The following is a 14664-nucleotide window of genomic DNA, read 5'->3' on the forward strand; positions in this document are numbered from 1 at the left end:
CCCCCTTTCTCTACCCTCCTCACTTTCCTCCCCTTCTCCCTCCCCCTTTCGTTTGTTTCCCCTTCTAGGGACCCTCAGCGCCGGCAGCCTCACCACAGGTGCCTTAGAGCCGCCTTCCGACCGGCCGTAAGATTTAACCGCTGATGTTGCCGCCGTCGCCGCCCTTCTGCTGGGGGAGCCCAGACTACTGCTCAGAGATCTTTGGGGCTCATCAGAGGTAATGGGGAGTTTGGCCAGGGTGAGAGCTTCATGAACCCCGCCATTCTGGGCAGCGGTCTCCGCATCAGAGGCCTCCACAGGGGTGAGACCCCCAGGGACCGCCGCCCTGCCCCGACCCCCAAACCCCTTAAGAACCAGCCACCAGTTTTCTGAGTTGTCTCCTTCTTTTTCCCTTTCCTCTCTTTTTGTTTGTTTTGTTATGTTGAAATGGTGACAAACCCTAAATCCTTAAAGCATTTTGGTTAGTGGCAATTCTGAAATTATTTGCGTTTGAAGCACAATTGATTTCTTTTTGCTTTGGATTGTGGTAGCGCGTCTCGTCCACTAAACGCTCAGATCCGCAGGACTGGGGCTTAATTCTCTCTTTCTTCCCCCCGTTAATATTTTAATTGATTTCAGAGAGAGAAAGGGACAGGGAGCGAGAGGTGGAAACATCGGTGAGAGAAACTTGGGCTCCCGCACGCGCCGCCTCTTGCACGCCCCCTGCTGGAGGTCGCGCTGCCGCCGGGGAATCGAGCAGACGGAGCTGGTGGTCGGTGCCCCGGACGTTGGTTGCTCTACCCGCTGAGCCACACGGGGGAGGGACAGGGGCCAGTCTTTTAGTGGAGCCTCTTACTTCTTGACCACTCTATATGGAAACCTTTTCGTTAAGTTAGGATCACTTAAAATCCAGCTTTGACTTTACACATTGCATTTGTGAGACACCAACTCTACAAGTACAGATTTAACTTTTTTTTTTTACCATCCACCAAAAAAAGACATTACACCATAAATACTTGGGATACACAAGTTGGAAATACAGCATATAAAAGAGGAATTTCTTAGGGATTTGTACTTTTCTTTCATCTGCTGTATCTTTACTTGGTGTATATAGGTGTGGGATATAGAGTATAGGAGAAAGGAGGCCTAGTTGAATAAGCCTTTATTCGGGTGAATAAAATATGGATTCTCTCCAGGTAATGCTATGAATTTATACATATATTTTTTCAGATTTATCAAATTATGGAAAGACCTAGTCTGTCTCAAGCAGATCTCTAGCAAGAAAATAGAAATTATGATACCGGACAAAATAGGTTGGTTACTGCCTGTCGCCACTAAGACAATAAGCAGAGACAGGGTTGAATCTTTTATGATTGTTTATTTGAATTGCCAGCAATAGGAGAGAGCAGCAGGTATGGCACCTTGAAAAACTGCTCTAACATCTCCTGCCAGTTGGCTGATTGTGTAGGGGTCAGGAAGAAAAGCTACGTGCAGCGGGGACGGTATAGCAGGATAAGGGCTTCGGAGTTTGTTTGTCAGTGTGTCTGCTCCAAGATCTTAGAGTCTGATAACAGCGTAGTTAATCTTTTTGTGATAACAAAACAGCTTAGCCCATTCCAGGAACTGGAGAATGGACAACATTCCTGAGGTAAATTCCCAGAGGGGGCCAGTGTCTGGACACACCAATCAGGTCAGGTTCCACTTTCTTTGATCAAGACCAAACAGGCATGATTAATAGTATCTATGAATATTACTAGTGCCCCACCATTCCCTCCCCAGCACCTATCAGTTCTGTGTAGTCTGTTATATTTGTTCTCCATTAACCTTACTAATTTTTGTTGTCATCTACTTAACAGGCTTCTTCTCAAAAGGGTTAAACGATAAAGATATTTTTACATATTCCCTGAATGATAGAATACAGTATCAATTTTATAAAGCCTCGTTAACCCCACTTTCTCCTATTAAGAATTTATGAAATTGCAGTTGGACAAAACATAGATAACTTATTGAAAGATAGTACTTCTTAGTCAACTGCCATCCCACCCTGAATGCCTGAGATCTGGTCTGATCTCAGGAGTTAAGCAGGGTTGGGTCTAGTTAGTACTTGGATGGGAAAGATGATTTTTATTATGCTGCATAGCTCCTAATAGGCCTCAATAATTATTTTTTGGCTCTGAATACAGTCTATTGTACAAAAGAAAATTTGTAAGCAAATAATAATACTAACAATATGAAAAGAAGCAATTTTCCAACTTATAACAACCTCTTTCAAGCACATTACAGGAAAAGGGGTAAACCCTGACCGGCTTGCCTGCCTCTCTAGGAGACAGGCACTTTGATAAACTAATTACATATTATTTACCTCTATTAAAAGAGGGCCAAGTTTAGGCTGGGTTTTGCTAACATAGTTGCTATGAAAAAAATAATAGTACTGTAGTCCTGGCCGGTGTAGGTTCAGTTGGTTGAGAGCTGTCCTGTGCACCAAAGGGTCACCAGTTGGATTCCTGGTCAGGGCACATGCCCAGGTTGTGGGCTCCATCCCTGGGGTGCGTGTGGGAGACAGCTGATCTCTCACATCAATGTTTCTCTCTCTCTCCCCCTCTCCCTTCCTCTCTCTCTAAAATCAATCAAAACATTAAAAAAATAAATAAATCATAGTGCTATTTCTGTAAAGACTACTTTTATTCCTGACAATTATTTTGAAATCAGTTGCACTTACATTTTTGCCCCTAGGATTCTGTGTTAAATTAAGATCACATTCTCAGATTCAATTTGAATGTGAAAGCTATTTAGTTCAATTCAACAAATATTCTAATATTTCCTAATATGAAGTATTAAGTAACTCAACACATTACTGTTGCTAAACATTGACAACATTACTTTTGGGAGAGGGATTTCTTTTTTTTTAATCCTCACCAGAGAATATTTTTCCCATTGCTTTTTCAGAGAGTGTGGAAAGGAGAGAGAAAAACAGTGATGTGAGAGAGACACACTGATTGGTTGCCTCCTGCATGAGCCTCGACTGGGGCTGGGGGCTGGGGATCGAGCCTGCAACCGAGGTATGTACCCTTGGCGGGAACTGAGCCTGGGACCCTTCAGTCCACTGACCAGCACTCTTAACCACTGAGCAAAACTGGGTAGGGCTGGGGGGAATTTCTTAATCCTTTTACAGCAGCTTTCAAAATTCATCTGCATTTCCTAGATAAGTATTTTCAGGGAAGCATTAAAGAAAAAGTTCACTTTTTATCTTATTTTCTTCTCCATTTTAGTTTCACTTTTAAGTCATTGTCACCATTTTAGCTTGGATGTGAAAACCTTGAAACAAGAAAAACAAGTTTAGACCTTTTGCACATGTATTGATTTTTAATATAATGAAACAGTCTGTAGTTACAAACACTAGTCTTCTAATGTGTATTTATGTATGTGCTGTGTATGTATGTACTGTATGTCGATCCAAACAGCTGTACTCAGCTACAACTTTCCCCCCCCCCAGTATTTCATAATCTTCTGTTTCTTCTAGAATGCTGTTAAGAATTCTGGGAAGGAAAAATCACTAGTGGCATATTTATAATTTTTTCATATTGTATAAAGAAATTGACTTCTCATTAGCCAAGTACTGGACCATAATCAGTACTGAGGGATGGGGTGGGGCAACAGTTAAAGAAAGCCAGTGCTTTAACCAACTTCAAAGAGTGAAACTAGGATGAAGAAAAATGTGATGCAGGAGTGCCCTGCTAATACAAATATTACCAAAATGAGTCATTTTGTAAAAATCTAAGAGTGAGGCTTTCTGAGGAAGGCCTGATTGTATTAAAAAGTGAGGAAACTGTAAAACCATCAAGCCTTAAACTAATCAATTATGTTGTTCCTTCTCTAAAATACTATTCATGAAAGGAACTTGGTCAACTTGGTGTCTTAACTAGAGGGCTGGACTTGTTTAGACTTTTTTTTTTTAATGTCTTTATTGATTTCTGAGAGAGGAAGGGTGAGAGAGAGATAGAAACATCAGTGATGAGTCATTAATTGGCTGCCTCCTGCACACACACCCCCCCCCCCACTGGGGATCTGAGCCGGAAACCCAGGCATGTGCCCTGACCGAGAATCCAACCACAATCTCCTGGATCCTAGGTCAGTGCTCAACCTCTGAGCCACTGCCACCTGGGCAAAACTTGTTTAGACTTTAGAGTTTAGTAGTTTATCCAGTACTATCTTGGAAGAAGAAAACCTATGTTACTTAGTACTGCTCAAGACCACTGGTTTCCCTTTGATATTTTGATATTCACTTTCTAGTCCCTGGAAATGAATATGTTCTATTGTAAATAAAAATGGGTTTAGTTCATAAATTCTTAGGAGAGGTGGTGCAGTGTACTAATTAAGAATGTAAGCACATGGAGTGTGATAGCAATGGGTTTGAAGCTTGGCTCCACCACCTAATAACTTTCTACCCTTGAGTTGTAGTGAGATATGTTTTATATTTTTAAAATGTGCCTATGAACCTACAACTATACTACCATTTTCCAGTGGGACACTGTTGGTATTTTAAAACAACAAAAATCCCACTTTATCCTAGAATTCTTTTCTCTGGTTACATACTATGGAAAGTTATTGTCTTTTTATGCACCAACACCCCTGGTCTCTTCCTCCTCCCATCCAATGCAGCAGGTTTAGGTTTCTCATACAGATAAGTGAATTACTACAAATATTGGAAGGCATCTTGATTTTTGGTAACCTCAGTTTTAAATGTCTTTGAATGAGATGCTAGTGAAGTCCAAGCTTTGTTTCCCATAGGAGCCTTCCAGCTTCAATGAAAGGAAAACTTTAATATCTACATGTATTTACTTGGGTACTAGGAGGAGAGTATAAATCAACACTCTTTACACTGCCTAATCTAGGATCATAGCAAAGATATGTTTACTCCCTTTCATCTTTTCTTCCTCAAGAGCTTCTATTATGCACTTAATTAATACCTTGCTGATTGGCTACTTCGAGCCAGAACTTGCCTGTGCGGCTGGCTACTTTGGTCAGCAGGGTATTTAAAATTATTTAAATTAATGTAAGTGCAGACACAGAAATGCGTGTATACTTGTGACTGGTCAGCAAGGTGTTTAATAGGAATGAGCTACTGCTTAAACATCAGGATAAAAAACAATATATGGATCTTGCCCTCAAGCCCACTAGGCTATAAACACATTAAGAATACACATAGCCCCAGCTGGTCTCGCTCAGTGGTTAGAGTGTCAGCCCACACACTGAAGGGTCCCGGGTTTGATTCCACTCAGTGGCAGGCTTGATCCCCAGCCTTGGTCGGGGTGCATGTGGGAGGCAACCAATTGATGTGTTTCTCTCTCATCAATGCTTCTCTCCCTCTCTCTCTCTCTTCCACTCTGAAAAGCAATGGAAAAACTGTCCTCAGGTGAGGATTAAAAATAAAACCAAATTGATTTGGGATCCATTATTTTAGACCAAATTTCAGATTTAATACTCTCACCTGTTTATTTTCTGTTAATCATTCTGTTCTTTCTCGCCCTGAGTTTTCTCAGGATCCTTGCTGTATTGAATGAATGACAGGAAGGAAGGCTCCTCTTTGTTAGTGGAAGAGGTTTTTCTCATCCAAGGCTGTTCTCCCCTTTACCTGTGCTCTGTGCATCCCCCTGCCTCCTTTTTACTGAATTGTTCTTTCTGTATCTTCAACTTCTCCCTTTCTACTTTATTCAAGCCTCTAATCAACTGATCTTCCTGGCTCAGTATTAGCCATCCCTAATCCATCCTCACTAGATTGACCCTTCCAAATACAGACAAGCAGATAGAGGTAAAGAACATTTTAAGCAAAAGAATAATAGGAGTGTGACTCTGCCTTTATCACCAAAAGCTTTGGAGCCCCTCCACAAAGCAGTCTGCATCCTAAACCTCATTGAAAACAAGTCGGTCAGCACCTAGTATGGGGGGTTGAGGAGTGGGTACAGAATCATATATTAAGAATTTACTTCGCATGCCAGATACTGTCCTGACTGCTTACATATATTACTTCACCTGATTCTGCCAACCACTCAGGTAGAAGGACTGTCATTCTCTATTGGCAGATGAAGAAACAGGGGTGCAGAAAGGCCAAGCAAGTGACAGGATCAGGACTCACACCTAAGTAGTCTAACTTCACAGTCTGTGCATTTTACCATATTATAACCTTAGTGATAAGCCTTGTTAAAGAATTATTCCCAGGGTGATGTGAAGGAAAAGAAAGAGACACCTTGCTCAGCAAAGTAGAATTGTCGGGGCTTGGATATTAATCGCTGATGGATATGGGAGAAGAAAAAGAAGAGAGTCTAGAGTGGGTGGTGGGATCAACCATCTAGATAGTTGGAGATCTACAGGAGCAGATGGTTTTAGGGGTCAATAAATAACATCCCCTTTCCTCCCCTGAGTTCAGAAACAATGAGATATAAATGCAACAGTCAGGCAAAGAAGACCAAAGCCTGACTTTTTTTTTTTTTTTTTAAGTTGATAGTTACTGTGACTTCACAGGTGCTGCCCAATGGGCTCACTAACGCTTCGCCCCTTAAACAGATTTACCTACCTGGTCCCAGGAGCAGTTGGACAGTAGAAAACAAACTCTTCCTGTTTTTTGGTTTCAGACTTGAACAGGGTGGTTCCAAAGGAGGGAATTCAGAAAGCACAGAAGGACACTTTCCCAGTTCCTTCTATCAACTTCTCAGCCAGAAGTCAGCCCACTGCTGACTTCAAGAGTATTCCTTCAGCAGAAAAGTTCCCTTACGGGAACATTAAGAATAGGGAACATGGTGGGTGGGAGAAATAGAGGTTGTTAAAAGAGTATAAACTTTCAGTTCTGAGATGAATAAGGTCTGAAGATCTAATGTATAACGTGGTGACATTGTTGACAACACTATTGTTAATTGAAAACACTTAAAACTTTTTGAAAGATCTTTGTCTCCTTTTTAAAAAAAAATGTTTTTATTGATTTTGAGAGAGAGAGGAAAGGAGAGGGAGAGATAGAAACATCAATGAGAAAGAAACATCATTGATCGGCTGCCTCCTGCACACCCCAACCAGAGATTGAGCCCAGAACCCAGGGCATGTGCCTTGACTGAGAATGGAACAGTCATCTCCTGGCTTATAGGTTGATGCTCAACAGCTGAGCCACACCAGCCAGGCCATTATGGTTATATCTTTATGTGTTCTCTGGGAGTAGCAAACTTAGTTACATGGCAGAAAGATGAGTTCACAACTTGCTTTCAAGAAATTCCTAGAAATATGTTGTACGGGTACCTGAATTCATTTAGCAACAATTTATTAATTCCTACTTTGTTCAAGAGAGAATGCTAGAACTGGGATATAATACTAAATAAAATACAAATTATGCCTTGAAGCTCCCAGGCTAGTGGTGAAAGCAGGTGCATAAAAAAATTATAATGCAGTGAGCTAAAGGCTAGTAGAGATATATACAGAATGCCATTAGAGTGATTATGCTGACAGACTCAGATAAACTTCTGGAAAAAGGAGATTTAGGTTGTGTTGGATGGAGAATAGGAATTCTATGGAATATCATTTGAAAGCATTAGGCCAGAAGAAAGAGAACTTTGTCCTTGGGTTGAATCTGGCCCTCATCTAGGTTTCTCCAGCTAACCTTAATGTAAACACTACTATTGTAGCTCCAAGAATATTTTATGAAAATATATGCAAGTGCAGTGGTGTTACTAAGAATAGCATGGAATGGATTTTTCATTCCTAAAATCTTTATTCTTCTGTCTGGACAAGTCACTCTTAATTTTAACTAGAGACCTATGCAAATACATTCCTCTTTCAAGCCAGATTCTTGTCCCCAAGGCTTTCGTAGAGAGAGTTTTTACACTTCTACAACATAAATACACAAAAGTATGATCTTATGAAAAGAATAGATTGGCGGGATGGTTACAAAAGAACACTTCTGTTTACAAAGGATTTACTTCACAATGTTTTATTTTTATTATTTTATTTTTATTTTTTAAAAATATATCTTTATTGATTTTAGAGAGAGGGAGAGAGAGAAACATTGATGATGAGTCATTGATCGGCTGCCTCCCAAATGTCCCCGACTGGGAATCAAGCCTGCAACCTGGGCATGTGCCCTGACCGGGAATCAAATTGGGATCTCCTGGATCCTAGGTTGATGCTCAACTGCTGAGCTATGCCCGGCTGGGCTTTATTTTTTTTAATTTATCTTTACTGTTGAAGTATTACAGATATCCCCATTTTCTTCCCCCATTGATAACCTCCCAACCACCTCTGCCTTCCCCCACCCCCAGGCCTTCACCACACTACTGTCTGTGTCCATGGGTTATGCATTTATGCATGTAAGTTCTTTGATTAATCTATTCCCATCCACTTCCCCACTCCCTCCTTCCCACTGAGATTCATCAATCTGTTCCATGCTTCTGTGCCTCTGGGTCTATTTTGTTCCTCAGTCTATTTTGTTTGTTAGATTCCACATATGAGTGAGATCATGTAAAACTGAATCAGGAAGAATCAGAAAACCTGAATAAGCTAATAACAACTGATGAAATCGAAGCAGCAATAAAAAAACTACTAGCAAACAAAAGCCCTGGTCCAGACAGCTTCACAAGGGAGCATTCTAATTCTTTAAGTTGTAGGGTTAGTTTACTAAAAATTTTTCTTGCTTTTTGAGGTAGGCCTGTAGTGCTATGAACTTCCCTCTTAGGGCTGCTTTTGCTGTGCCCCATAGATTTTGGGTTGTTGTGTGTTCATTTTCATTTGTTTCCAGGACGTTTTTGATTTCTTATTGGTAACCAATTCATTGTTTAATAACATGCTATTTAGCCTCCATGTGTTTGGGTGCTTTTGCGTGTTTTTACTGTAGTTGATTTTTAATTTCATGCCATTGTGATCTGAGATACTTGATATGATTTCAGTCTTCTCGAACTTGTAGAGACTTGTTTTGTGTCCTAACGTGGTCTATCTTTGAGAATAACCCATGTGCACTTGAGAGGAATGTATATTCTGCAGAACATTTGGGGTGAAATGTTTTGTAAATATCAATTAAATCCATCTGATCTAATGTGCCATTTAGAGACACTGTTTCTATGTTGACTTTTTGTCTGGAAGATCTATCCCGTGAGGTCAGTGGGGTGTTAAAGTCCGTGGCTATGACTGTATTGCTGTTGATCTCTCCCTTAAAGTCCTTAAGGTTATTATTTTTTTTAATTTTATTTTTGTTTAAAATATTTTTCTCCCCAATGACCCATTCAACCCCATCCCATCCCCCTCCCCAGGCCCTCTCCCCACCATTGTCCGTGTCCTTGGGTTGTGCATATATGCATATAAATTCTTTGGTTACTCTCTCCCGCTCCACCCACCTGCCCTCCTCCATCCTTCTGACAAGGTTATTACTAATAGGTCCTTATTTATTGCCATTTTATTTCTTTTTTTGTGTGTGTATGTGTGTGTTCTGTTTTTGTTTTTTAAATATATCTTTATTGATTTCAGAGAGAGGAAAGGAGAGGGAGAGAGAGAGATAGAAACATCAATGATGAGAGAGTCATTGATCGACTCCACAACCTGGGCATGTGCCCTGACTGGGAATCGAACCCTGATCGCCTGGATCCTAGGTCGACCCTCAACGGCTGAGCCACGCCCAGCCGGGCCCATTTTATTTATTTCTGCCTATGTTTCTCTATCTATTTCAACTTCTTATTACAGCAGTCACTTTCACATTTCTTGCAGTCCTGGTTTGGTGGTGATAAACTCCTTTAGCCTTTTACTGTCTGGGAAGCTCTTTATTTCACTATCTATTTTGAATGATAGCCTTGCTGGATAAAGTATTCTTGGTTTCAGGTCCTTGCTTTTCATGACCTTGAATACTTCATGCCATTCCTTTCTGGCCTAAAGAGTTTCTGAAGAGAAGTCAGCTGACAGCCTTATGGGAACTCCTTTGTAAGTAACAGATTGCTTTTCTCTAGCTGCCTTTAAGATTCTTTGTCTTGAATTTTGGGCATTTTAATTATGATGTGTCTGGGCATGGGCATCTTTGGATTCTTCTTGCTTGGGACTCTCTTTGCCTCCTGACTTTTTCCTTGACCAGATTAGGGAAGTTTTCTGCCATTATTTCTTCAAACAGGTTCTCTAACCCTTGCTTACTTTCGACATCTTCTGGCACTCCCATGATGTGAATATTGTTGTGTTTCATATTGTCCCACAGCTCCCTTAGAATATCCTCCTGTTTTTAAATTGTATTTTCTTTTTGGATCTCTGATTTTTTCTACCCTGTCTTCTAATTCTCTGATCTGACCCTCAGCTTCCTCTAGTCTGCTATTTATTCCTTCCAAGGTATTCTTTATTTCTGCTATGTCATTCTTCATTTGTGACTGGTCATTTTTCAGTTTCCATATCTTTTTTCATGCTGTTGAGTATTCTTACAATCAGTATTCTGAACTCTATATCTGATAGATTGCTTATCTCCATTTCATTTAGCTCTTTTTCTGAAGACTTCTCTTGTTCTTTCATTTGGGGCTTTTTTGTCTCCCCATTTTGGCCGCCTACTTGGGTTTCTTTCTGTGTTAGGTAGGCCTGCTAGGACTCTTAGTCTTTTTGGACAGTCTCTGTTGCCAATGTCAGATGCAGTTTGTGACTGGCTTTGAGTACCCTGTTTGGAGCTATCAACTCATGACTTGAGTTCCCTTCTGTTGGGGCTGGGTGCATTTGGCCAGTACCAATATGCACACCAAAGTCTGCTTTTCCCAGGCTCGGATCCAGAAGCAGATCAGGCAAAGACTCAAAGCACTCTGAGGTCTGCCTCTGCCTGTAGGCTAATTAATTCAATTCTCTTAATGAGCCTCAGCCTGTGGAAACTCCAAGAGGTAGGGCAAGAGGTTTTCCAGCAGGGTGGGGCAATTGCTTCCCCCTCAGGCAAAAACTGCTTGGAAGGTAATCTCTGCCTGTGAAATATGTCTTCTGCAGTATGGGGGAATGACTCAGCACAGGAATCCAGAGGGGTGCCCTCTGAGTTCTATCTCCAGAGCCCACAACCCTAGATTCTCCTCACACCGCTCCAGTCCACTCTGCCCTCCCTCTGCTGGAGCCTAAGGTGAATGGTTTCACAGGAAACTTTGTGTGTTGGCTCTTTCAGAGGGTGCCTGCATTTCCAGCAGCCTCTCCCTGTCTGATAGAAACCCTGCTGCTTTTCACAGCCAGATATTATGTGGGCACCTTTCTCAGTTCTGGTGCTCTTGGCTGGGAAGCCCAGCCTGGGGTTCAGGCCCCAGAGTCCTCAGTGGGAACCCCCCCCCCGGCCCCCAGCTGAGATCTCCCTCCAGACCTTCAGCTGCTGCCTGTGAGAGCCCAGCCAGCCCTCTCGCCTCTGCACTTCCTACCAGTCTCTATGCGGTCTCCACTTTTCCTCCTTGGTTATGAGGGTGCTCTCCAGCTTGTCTTCAGTTGCAGGTGATTATTCAGGATGGGCTTTCTGTATTTTAGTTGTATTCCAGTTTGGTCCCTGGAGAGTGTCAGTGTAGCTTCCACTCAGTCCGCCGCCACCTTTCTACTTCACAATGTTTTAAAAGAACCTGCCTTCTTTAGTATATTTCAAATGATGTGAATTATTCAGAAATACATCTTTGAGGTAAATAACATTATCTTTTTCCCCCTTTGTCTGATCTAGATGAGAATATCCTAATGCTACACCTAGAGCTCTTAGTTAGTTTGCCTCCATTATAACATCAACACCTCAGGCTGTGGAAGAAGTGATCCGGTCAGGAGGACAGGAGCTACATTCACTGCAGCCACATCACTCCAGTGCAAATATTTCCCCTCTCTAAAGTGAGGAAGTGAATATGTCACTTATTCTAAAAAAAAGAGAAAATGATAAGAAAAATGTTGCATCATTTACTTCATGGAATAAAGAAAATGATAACGAGGACAAGTTTGAAGACGCCTATGAAATCATCCCGGTGGCAACAACAATGAATCTAATGTCTTCCTTGGAAGAATGCACAACTGGGTTGTATTTATTTCTAAATAACAGATTCTCAGATGCCATAAACCTCATTTACCCATGGTCGAAAAACAGTATATACCATGCTGTAGTTTATGGTATCCTTATGGTTGTCAAAGCCATCTTGACATTTGATCCACAGGATATAGAGATTGGAATGACTGCTGCAAAGGACGCTTTGAAAACCTGTAACAATTTCCGAAGAAAAGGCAGGATGTCAAGTTTTTCTCGTCTAGTGAGTAAACAGGGAATAAAGGCTGTCAAGGAAGAGGAATTGCATGCTGAAATCTGCTATGCTGAGAGTTTGATCTTGAAATCCGCTGTAATATTCATACAGGATGACAGTCTACTTGGTTTTCTTAAAAGTGGGATCAATGTTGGGTTAAGTTACCAAATATACAAAGACTGTCAACAAATATTAACACACATATCTACCAACCAAAGCAAAACCTCCAGACACCTGGTTGGTGGAGTAAAATTTGGACTCGGAGCATTCAATTTGATGTTATCACTTATGCCACCAAAGACACTTAAGTTACTCAATTTTGTTGGATATTATGGTGATAAAGAGGTAGGCTTGACTTTGCTTCATGAGAGTGCATCTGAATCCCATATAAATAATGTCTTAAGTATTCTGACTCTACTCTTCTATTACAATTATATCTGCGTAGTTTTTGGTGTTGAAACAGGTCACAGTTCTACTGTAGAGAACCTCTTCCTAATCTATCTCCATAAATTTCCAAAGTGTGTCATACTTAAATTTTTTCATGCACGTTTCAGTATGCTGAAAGGAAGATTTGAAAATGCACAGTTAACATTACAGGGCTGCATTATTATTCAGCATGAATGGAAGCAACTTAATCACCTCTGTTACTGGGAACTCATGTGGTGCCATATTTTCGTGCAGGATTGGAAGAAGGCATACCACTATGCTGCTCTGCTATTTCAAGACAGCAAGTGGTCCAAGTCAATTTATTCATACAGTAAAGCTATGCTACTGGCTTTGCTTCCTTCTGGATTTGCTAAATCAGCAAATGAGGATATAAGCTCTCTCTTCTTAAATGTAGAAGGCCTGAGAATCAGATTTTTAGGAACTTCTGTGCCAATAGAAAAGTTTCTTGCCGAGAAGGGTCAGCGCTATGGTGCTACGACAAACTGGTTTATAGCACAGCCCATTCTGGAATTCATTTATGCCTTGAGTGGTTTCCATGTCATGAGCAAAAGACTACACCTTATTTCATGCTGGCTAACAATAATTAACAAAGGAGAAGACCTTTTACGAGAAAATCCAAATAAAGGGCATAATATAGATGACATCAGTTTGCTAAATTTACTGAAAGGTCTATGTATGAAATACTTAGGCAAATATTTGATGGCTGAGCAGTACTTTAATCGTGTCATTCAAAATGAGAAATTGTTAAAATATGACCACTATTTGGTGCCGTATGCTTACTATGAACTGGGAATTCTATACTATCTGAAAGGAGATTATGGCAGAGCAACAAAAAGCCTAGAAAACATAAAAAACTACAAAGACTATTCCATGGAAGCCCGATTACAATTTAAGGCTCACATAGCTCTTGAACAAATATCCAAAGGAAAGTGATTCAGATACAAAGTGTGGTTTTGTTTACTATGAGTGAAGTATCTACAGTTAGCAAGATAATTAACAGGTAGAAAAATAATTTCTTTGTGGAAGAAATCCAAGAAGAGGCAGCTGCTAAGAATCTGACTGGTAACAAGAAAGAAATTCCTTTTCCCTCTTTCCTTCTTTATACCTATAAAATGGAATGTCTTACACTGGCAAATGGAGTTATGTACATTCTTGAAAAAGAAAAGGTAAACAATGTACATTATAAAAGATACTATCATATAGTTATGAATTTATCAATAATATTACAGAACATTTTCAAAACTCAGAGAAAAAAAATATATTTTATCCTCACCGAGGATATGTTCATTGATTTTAGAGGGAGAGGAAGAGAGAGAGAGAGCACGAGAGAGGGAGAGAAACGTCGATTGGTTGCCTCCTGTACTCACCCCCACTGGGGATGGAACCTTCAGTCTAGGTATGTGCCCTGACTGGGAATCGAACCTGCTGCCTTTTGGTGCACGAGATGATACTCCAACCAGTGACCCACCCTGCCAGGGTTCAAAAACTATTTTTTAACATTTCATTAGATAATGTATACAACTTGCAAATAAAATAGGGAAAGTAGCTACACTAGGAATCCCAGTGCCCTGCAATTGTTATTTAATTGGTAAAAGAATGAAAAAAGTTTAAGGTCTTACTGACATTTCAAGACAATGGTGAACTGAAGAGCATAGACACTGAATGGTTTTCCCTCCTACACAGTAATTTTTATTGGCTTTTTATAACGGAGGATATTTTCCTTTTGTGTGCTCAGTAGTATATTTTACCTTTTTTCATTAGGAAGCTCAAACATTGGGCTATAATTTATAGCAGGATAGAAAAGAGAGCGCCATGCCCCCCCCCCCCCCGCCAACCCACACATACATAATAAACCCTTTGAGGATAATTGGAGGAGGCCAAGAGGATAAATGCACTAGGTAGAAAAAAAAGAGTTTAGTACCACTAGCCTTCCTTAAGGTGTAATTCTGATTAAGACAGCTCTTCAATATAATTAAACCACTTGCATCTATCTTGAGTCATTGATAGTGGCCTA

General features: G+C 40.7%; 1 pseudogene across 2 annotated transcripts; it reads left to right on the plus strand.

Moving 5' to 3' along the window:
- The first annotated feature begins 60 nt into the window (after positions 1-60).
- On the plus strand, positions 61-13842 carry LOC107541822 (tetratricopeptide repeat protein 39B pseudogene; annotated as a pseudogene). Of its 2 annotated transcripts, none has more exons than XR_015715516.1 (2): positions 61-217; positions 11645-13842. The product of XR_015715516.1 is annotated as a tetratricopeptide repeat protein 39B pseudogene, transcript variant X1 (transcript). The 2 variants fall into 2 exon arrangements; XR_015715517.1 differs by lacking the exon at positions 61-217 and adding an exon at positions 9814-9921.
- The last annotated feature ends 822 nt before the right edge of the window (positions 13843-14664 follow it).

This window comes from Miniopterus natalensis, chromosome 13 (genome assembly GCF_054644295.1).
Source record: "Miniopterus natalensis isolate mMinNat1 chromosome 13, mMinNat1.hap1, whole genome shotgun sequence".
Lineage (NCBI taxonomy): Eukaryota > Metazoa > Chordata > Mammalia > Chiroptera > Miniopteridae > Miniopterus > Miniopterus natalensis.